This window comes from Sarcophilus harrisii, chromosome 1 (genome assembly GCF_902635505.1).
Source record: "Sarcophilus harrisii chromosome 1, mSarHar1.11, whole genome shotgun sequence".
Classification (NCBI taxonomy): Eukaryota; Metazoa; Chordata; class Mammalia; order Dasyuromorphia; family Dasyuridae; genus Sarcophilus; species Sarcophilus harrisii.
In genome coordinates, this window is record NC_045426.1 from 516,342,796 (window position 1) to 516,351,889 (window position 9,094).

The 9,094-nt window shown below is 32.2% G+C and overlaps 1 long non-coding RNA gene across 1 annotated transcript; it reads right to left on the reverse strand.

Moving 5' to 3' along the window:
- Window positions 1–407: 407 nt before the first annotated feature.
- Window positions 408–7,030, reverse strand: LOC116421323. Its single transcript, XR_004231645.1, has 3 exons — window positions 7,018–7,030; window positions 4,264–4,267; window positions 408–476 (listed from the first exon to the last, which is right to left on the reverse strand). It is a non-coding gene; the product is annotated as an uncharacterized LOC116421323 (long non-coding RNA).
- Window positions 7,031–9,094: the final 2,064 nt, after the last annotated feature.

The window sequence follows — 9,094 nt, forward strand, 5'->3', positions numbered from 1 at the left end:
GTGCTTTCCCTCCCTTCCTGAGAAGTCATGGAGGGGGCATGATCACCTCCTTTTGGGGGCTTTCACCCCCCTGAGAAGCCAGGGATGGCATGATCCCCTGTGTTCTAAAACAAAAGAAAGTGGGAGATGTAGATGGCTGAAACTCTTGAGTTGATGCACTGAGGTCGGTTTGAGTACTTAAGGTTAATTACCAATTGGACAATACTCTATGGGCATGTGCTTGGAGAATGGCCCTTCCCACTATCCTGTGCTGGCTCGATAATTAGTGTTAATGCAGGGAATTGTAGGAGGGAGTAGTTGGTGGAGTAAAACTAGCCAGAGTCACTTTGGCAGTCCATGAGGAAGAATGAGGTTATGGAGATTCTGTTCCCATCTAATTCAATCCTATCTCTAAAGATCAAGAATAAAGCCTAAGGACTTTTGCTTATCCTGACTCTGGCTGATTCTAAGGTATCCAGTGTGCTAACGCAGTCATCCTAATTTAGTCCTGCGAAACTGACCTAATCCATCAATCAAATATTCTCTTTCTTAGCCTGTACCAAGTGGTTTTGATGACTGCTGCTTTATAATATAGTTTCAAAACTGGCACAAATAGACCACTTTCATTTGCAATTTTGCATTAATTCTCTTGAAATTCTTGACCTTTTCTTTTGCTGGACTAATTGTTATTATTTCTTCTTGATTTGTAAAATAATTTTTTGAGAATGTGTAGATTAATTTAGGCCATATTATCATTTTTATTATATTCATTTGGCATATCAATGAGCCCTTGAAAATTTTCCAACTGATTAGATCCTAATTTATTTGTGTTGAAAGTGTTTTATAGATGTGTTCATGTAGTTCCTGACTTTACCTTGGCAGATAGACTCTCAAATATTTTATGTTATCAATAGTTATTTTAAATAGAATTTCTCTTTGTCTTCCTGCTGAACTTTGTAGTAACATGAAATTGGAACCTGATTAAATACCCATCATCTGGAGAATGCTAAATAAGTTATGGTATATGAATGCCCTGGAATATTATTATTGATAAGAAATGGTCTACAGAATGATTACAGAGAGGCCTGGACATATTTACATGAACTGATGCTAAATGAAGTATATAGAATCAGGAGATCATTGTGCACCGCAACAGCAAGATTATACAGTGATCACTTCTGATGGACATAGCTTTTTTTCCCCAACAATGATATGATTCAGGCATTTTCCAAAGATTTTGTGATGAAGAGAGACTTTTGCACCCAGGGATAGAATGATGGGGACTGAATGTGGATCACAGCATTTTATTTTCACTCTTTTTGCTGTTGTTTGCTTGCATTTTATTTTGCATCTCCCTTTTTTATTTTCTTTTTCTTTTTTTTTTTCCTTTTTGATAGGATTTTTCTCATGCTGCTTAACCATTGTGCAAATATGTATAGAAGAAGTGCACATATTAATAAATATTGGATTATTTGCCATCTAGGGGAGGCATTGGAAGTAAGCAAGGAAAAAAATTGTAACACAAGGATTTGCAAGATTTAATGTTGAAAATTATCCATGCATATGTTTTGAACATAAAAATTTTAATAAAAACAAATCAGGGGGTGTTTTGAAAGTGGTGATAAAATGGCAGAGTATAGTCAGGAAGCTGTGCAAGCTCTCCCAGTTTCCCCTCAAAACCCACATAAAACCAAGCGTTCACAGAATCTGATGGAATGCAACCACTCTCCAGCTCAAGATAGACTGAAAAAAAAAAAAACTTCAAGGTCAGTCTCATTGAGTTGTAAAGGGTCTTCAGCCCAGGTCAAATAGACTTTGGGAAAGTAGTGAAAGGGTCTTAATCACAGGAAATCAACAACTAAGACCCCCAGTCCTGGCTCAGTAAAGAACCAAATCAGGGGGTCAACTTCCAGTCACACTTTAGAAGGCAAAATCTGAGAAATCAGGCTGTTTCCTGAAAAGATCAGGCAAAGCTACCTCCGCCCAACACAAGGGGTTCTTGTGTTCAAAGACAAAGCTCAGAGCTGTACAGGAAACTTGGGAAGATGGTACCATTATTTCAGGAGCAAAGCTCCACCTTAATAGTAAAAAAAAAAAAAAAAAAAAAAAAAAAAAAGGACATTCCAAAATAAAAGGAAGAATATGAGCAAGAAACAAAAAAGAACCTTAACCACAAAAAGAAAAAAAATATTGTGGTGACAGGGCAGACCAAAACACAAACTCACACAAAGAAATAATTTCCACAGAAGAAATCTCAAAGACTGATACAAATTGGTCTCAAGCACAAAGGTGCTTCTTGGAAATGTTCATAAAAGAGCATATATATGAATACATGTGTGAATAGGTATAGATGTATACCTATATGTGTGCGTGTGCACACACACACACACACACACACACAGAAATATAATGTGATTTCATGGTATAAAGAATTCTTGATGACAAAAATCCCTTTACCAGTCCAGATCATAACCTACTTTTTAAAAAGTTTAGTCTTAGAAAGAATCATTTGAATTTGAGAAGTTTAATGAATTGCTCTGTGTTACAATTAGTATATAACAGAAAAATCATTTGAGTACAGTTATTCATGAATTCAAAATTGGCTCTCTATATGAAATTTCCTTTCACATTGTGTTTTGAGTTCTCAGATTTAATAAATAGTGGGAGAGAAAATGTGATTATTGGATAAATTTTAAAAATAGATATGTTTTGATATTTAGTTTTTCAATAAGTTGAAATTTTATCAAGTTTATATAGTTTTAAAATTGGAGAATTATGACTACTATAATCTTTACATTTTATATTTGAAATATTTATTGTTTATATCATATAACTTAAATTATTATTTCTTCAGAAGCATTCAATGCATTAATATTATATATTATGTCAAAACATATTCAGAAAAAGAAAACTTTTTTTATTTAAAAACAAGTTGAAAAGGAACAATGTTATATGTCCTTGATGCTGCTTTTTTTGTAAATCAAATTATTTAAATTAATGTATTCATCTCCACAGTAAGATGTAAAATACATTGTTTAATGCAATGTGTGTTTCTTCCCTGAAAATGCTAATTCTTTTTTTTAAGATGAATTTTAAGTCTAGGAGAAGGCAATGTCTAATTCTATATTTTAGTAATTATAACATTTCTTTGTCTTATTTTATTGTTTATTTATTGCTAGACAACATAACTTTTGATTTTTACAAGATTGTCCATCTTTTCTATTACATCTTTGTTTGAATAATTTCATTTATTAAAAAAAGTACAATGATGGTTATTACTTTTAATGAGAAATAAAAAAGGACATTGAAACATGAATAATTATTTGTTTTACCATAGAAAATATTAGAAATTACAATTTATCACTTGATTTTCATTTCCTTGCATGTTGAAAGATATCATAATTTTTTTTTGTGTATATACTTCATCACACTACTTTACTATGCCTTACCATTATGACTGACTTAAAAAGTGTGCCTTTACTTATTCAGAGATGATCAAGTATGTGGAAGGAGATATTTCAAAGAGGTATTCCCAGTAATTTTTATTATGAAAAATAGGGAGCTCTGAAAATAGTTTTGATGGTGTCATTGACATTCTAGTTCTAGACGACTGAATATGCCAAACTAGAGAACCAAAAATAACAAGATTTAGTATAAGAAAAAGGAAAATGAATAAATCACCATAAAATCACTCTACAAATAGAAAATTCAGTCAAATTTCATCAAAATCCTTCCATTTTTGCTTTTTTTTATGAATAGCAAAACACATTTTTAGAGATTGCATCACATGATTTCATTCCAATATGACTTTTCTACCCTATTGGAGAGTAATCATACTGGGAATATGACTATTGAGGAGGAAGAATGGAGAGGGTGGGAGAAGAAGGGAAGGAAGGAGGGAATAGGAGAGAGAAAGAAGGAGAGAGGGAAGAGAGGAGAAAGGGAGGCCGAAAAAGATAAAGAGAGAGACAGATACAGAGACAGAGACCAAGAGACAGAAGGAGACAAAGACAGACAGAATCAGAAAGTTAGAGACACAAAGAGGGACATAATAAAGAGAGACAGAGACAAAGAGAAACAAATTCTCTCAGTTCTTATTACCAATATTTATAAAATTTTACACAACAAGAAAAACAAAAATGATGTATATGAGGGGAAAGCTCTAATTAGCAGTTCAGAAACATAATTTTACAAAATTCAATCATGGGTAAATGTGGCAGGTCACTAGACTAGTGGTTTAATGGAGTCAAGAGACAGATGTCACAGGGTTATTAAGGAAGTTACACATCTGCTTATGTTTGAAAAGAAGAAAAAAAACATCTGAGTGATATATTAAATTTAATGTGAAGGAGAAGGAGTTAGAACATGATAATAATGAATATCTGATGAGGATGGAGAATAGCTCCCTATTTCTCAACAACTTTCTTCCCTCAATTCTAGTTTCCTTGATGTTTTAGTTGTTTTCTTTTGCAATTAGACATAAAATTCAGCAAGTCATAGAATTACAGATGGAAGGGATCTTAGAAGAAATTCTATTCAAATCTTTTATATTATAAATGAGGAATAAGGAACTAGAAAATGTAAGCTACTTGCCCAAAGTGACATAAGTCATAGCCAAGCTAGTCTTTCTGTCCCTCATTTAAATAGAGGTAAAGTCTGGCAAAGTTCAGCCTGAAACACAAATAATCTAAAGTGTCAGTCAAGTCAAGTCAAAAGCCCTAGCTTTTGAAGTCAAGTTATGAAGTCAAGAACCAGCTTCCTTGTTCTCTTTGCAGAGCAAACTATCCATTTAAGAAAATATTACTGTAATTGCCTGAGCTGCCCTTGGTGATACTCAGAAGAGTAAATTAAAGCTACCAACTCTCAGTCTAGCTATACCACCAAGATAAAGTTAGCCTTTGGTAGCAGAACAGGGATTTCCCTGGTGGCTTGCACCACCTGACCCAGGAGGAATTTCATTTTAGAGCAATGACAGGACATTTTCTTACATCCATCATACCAAGGTCCAATGCTGTCAGACCAGACATAGTAGTAATGTCCTACCTATGGGGGATGTAGAAGTGGAGAGAAAACCATACCATGAGGCCAATTTTACCTGAATTAAACTTTTGAAAAGAGAACAAATTTTGAACTCATGTATCAAAACAGTAAATGTAGTAACTGCAGAGCTTGTAATTTACTAGCCACAGATTCTTAATGCCATGTGAAATAATAGACTGATTTGGTTTGGGTTTCTTTTTTTTTCTTTTTTTTTTCAGTTTAAATATTATGTAATATATTTAAACTCATATTTTAAAATTTTGGTTTTCAGGGAAAAAAAGGCATAGAGATAATTAAGACTCTGAGCTAAAAACCAACAGCACTTTACCATAGCAGTCCAGTGACAGATGTTATAAATTTTGTGTAATACCAGACAATATGTCCTGAATTCAGGGTAACATTAAATTTTTAATATTCATTATTAAATTATTTGAAGAGCCTAATTAATAGTTGAAGAACCTAGATCTGAATTCAAGTACTCTGATTCCAATTCCTGTATTCTTCAACCATAAATTCTCTTTTATTCCACCACTCTTTCAAAAAAGTCCCATATTGATTTCAATTATAATTGATTATGTCATACTAAAAATAAGTTAGGAACTCTGTTAGATTTATTTTTCTTCAAATTCTTCAAAGCTAAGAGAAATACTGTCTGGATATATCATGTTTTGTGGCAAGATAATAGAAGCCAACTAAAGGTCCCATCTTCTAGAATTCAAGAATTTTAAATTGGTTATTTCTTTTAATTATCATTTTCCATATATTTGAAGTATTTCTGACTTTATATGTCCTAATTAAGCTTTGACTGCTCAAAAAAAGATGTCTAGGTCACAGATTTGATACCATCACAGTATGACTTTATTGTAGAAGCACTAAATCATCTTACTAACAGACTAGTTAAATTTAGAAATTATCATTACCAGGTTATCTGTAAGCTATAATTATTATTATGGTGGAAGGGCAATATAATCTTTCTAAAAGACTTTTTAAGCAACTGGCATAGAGATCAAAGATGTCTATAGGAGCATCTTCATTAAGAAAATCAAGGATCCTTAATGTATAAAAGTAAATATCCTGATAGGGCCATAATTTGTCATTATTCATTGATATATCTATTAACATAGATGTAAGCTTTTGTCTTATATTCTAGTGTCTTAATTTAAAACATATTTTAAACATTTTGAAACAAAAATAAGGGTAAAAAGAGATAAAAAATAATTGTGATAAGTTCTAACTTTAAAGCTAAATATGTCCTAGCTGGGTGGTTTAGAAGCATTTACATTAGATACAAAATAAGTAATAAACAGTTCTATAAAAATGTTCATATATAAGAACTCATAACACTTCCAAGTTAAATTTTTCTACATGTGATGGTGGAAGACAATCTTTATTTTTTAATTTTTGGAGCATTTTGGGGGTAAAATATGATCAATTGTCACATTATTTGCTTATCCAAATTTTTCAATCATCAATTAACCATAACATATTTGTTTTACATATAGACTTATCCTTATGTATTTAATCCAATAGGTGAGATGATAAATACAAAAGCAATGAGAGCTAACACAGATGATAAAAAAAGGTAATCCACAGCCACAGTATTTTGGGAGTAAGATAATTAAAACTCTGAGCTAAAACCCAAAAGTTCTTTCCTATAGCAGTCCAGTGATGTATGACATAAATCTTGCCTTATTATCAAACAATATCTCCTGGAATTCAAGTTAATATTAAATTTTAATATTAATTATTAAATTTTACTATACTTCACTTTATTTACCTTTTAAAATGAACAAATGAATTCTATTGTCCATTTATAGACAACAAAGATATTTATTCTTATTTAAGAATTGGAGCAATACATTTCTTTCAGTTGTTTAGTAATTTTTTGGTAATATCCAAATCTTTGTGACCACATTTGGGGTTTTCTTGACAAAGGTGCTGGAATTGTTTACCATATCTTTCCATAGCTCAATTTATAGATGAAGAACTAAGGTAAACATAATGACCTACTTAGCAATTGTTGGAAGCCAGGTTTTTACTCAGGAAGAAGCTTGACATTCTATCCACTCTACCAAATAGCTGCCCTAAAAGTGCAATTTTGTTGTTGTTGTTTAGTCGTTTCAGTTGGGTTAACTGAAACTCTTTGTGACTCCATTTGGAATTTTCTTTGCAAAGGTACTAGAGTGCTTTTCCATTTTCTTCTGCAATTCACCGGTAGATGAGGAGTTGAGACAAACAGTATTGAATGGCTTGTCTAGAGTCAGCCACATAGCTAGTAACTGTCTAAATCTAAAATTTCAACTCAATAAGGTGAGACTTCCTCATAGAGTGCCTAGCACTCTATATACTATGTCAACTTACTATTTTTCTATTGTGTGTATATATATGTACACACATGTACATACATGTACATAACATGTTATAATACATACCAATAATACACATACCACACACAAAGACACATATATACATGCAGATGTATGTGTGTGTATATGTAGATTTGTGTGTGTGCATATGTGTGTGTGTTTGTGTATGTGTGTGTGTGTCATTCTGAAATGACTTAAAACTATAATGGAATTTTATTGTTGTTTCATTTGAGAACATAGTATACACATTCTGAATCATATTCCCTTCTAGATTTATTATTCATGATTGCCTTTAATATACTCCTTGATGCAGCTAAATTGTCTTTCTTGCTACTTTTCAAACATTACATTCTATGTCTTATTTTCCTATTTTTTACTAACTGTTCCTTATGCCTGAAATATACTCTCTTCTTGAACTTTTGACACCCTAGTTTTCACTAATACTAAGCTCAAACATAACATACTATAAAGCCTTACCAGAGCTGCCAGGACCCCACTGCCAAATACCATCTTGGGTATGCATTTTGTATTATAATTAGGGTAAATGTTTATCCAAAAGAATATAAACAGATGAACTATTTTTGTCAGAATTTGTATTCTGAATATCTAGCAGAGTGTCTAGCACATAGGTAATAGATACTTCAAAACTGCTTGTTTAGTGCTGGCTTAATGACACATTAAACTCAAATTTACATAATGTTTCATAATTCATGAAGCATTTTCTTTACTACTACTTTGTGGTGAGCAATATTCTCCCCATTTTCCAATAAGTTTATCAGGGTAGATGATGTTTCCATGTGTTAATGGAGTTTCCTCATCACAGAACTGTTGACCAATGGATGTCAGTTTCAATATGATTTCCTTCCTTCCTTCCTTCCTTCCTTCCTTCTTTCCTTCCATCTTTCCTTCTCTCCCTTCCCCCTTCACAGTATCCAAACTAGTATGACTCAATTGATAAACTCTAAGATGGTGCTTAAAGAACCTAAAGGTCAGATTCAGAATCTTCTAGATAACTAATTGTTCTTGACTTCTAGCCCAGCTCTTTTTCCATATATCAAGTAGATACTCTCTAATTCTGATATCCAACATGGAAATTATTTGAAATATTTTATGAATTATGGACTATTCTATTGTTAAACTCCCTACCCCTAATTATGTATGGATTACTTTGAACACATAATAGTCATAATAAGGACCATTGGGATGACATAGAATTCCTCATTGAAGTGTTCTTATGGGGTTTAATATCAGATAAAAATAAAGTAGAAGAAATTGTAGCTTTTTCAGAAGATGCTTTTAGTGCTACAACCCTGAATTATCAACTTCTAGCTTCTATACCATACTGCCAGCATAGCATAGAAATTTAAAATGATAATCCTATATTTGTAACAATTTGTAATCCTGTATTTCTATAACTGAACTGTTGTGTAATTCTGTCTAGCTACACTCTGTCATGTATTTGGGCTTGAGGCCAAGATATTAAACTAAAAATCTTAACTCATACAATAAAATCCTGTTTGAGCATTCAGTGAATCACTTTGAAACCTTGGTAGAAAGGTGCTACTTCCATTTATTTAAGCAATCACAGGAGGATACTCTGAATATGATTAGAACAAATAAACAAACCCAAAGAAACATATACAAATAGTACAAGGATTTAAAATGCACATAATTTGTAAGTCAGCTTCTTTGCTCACACCTTTTTCCAT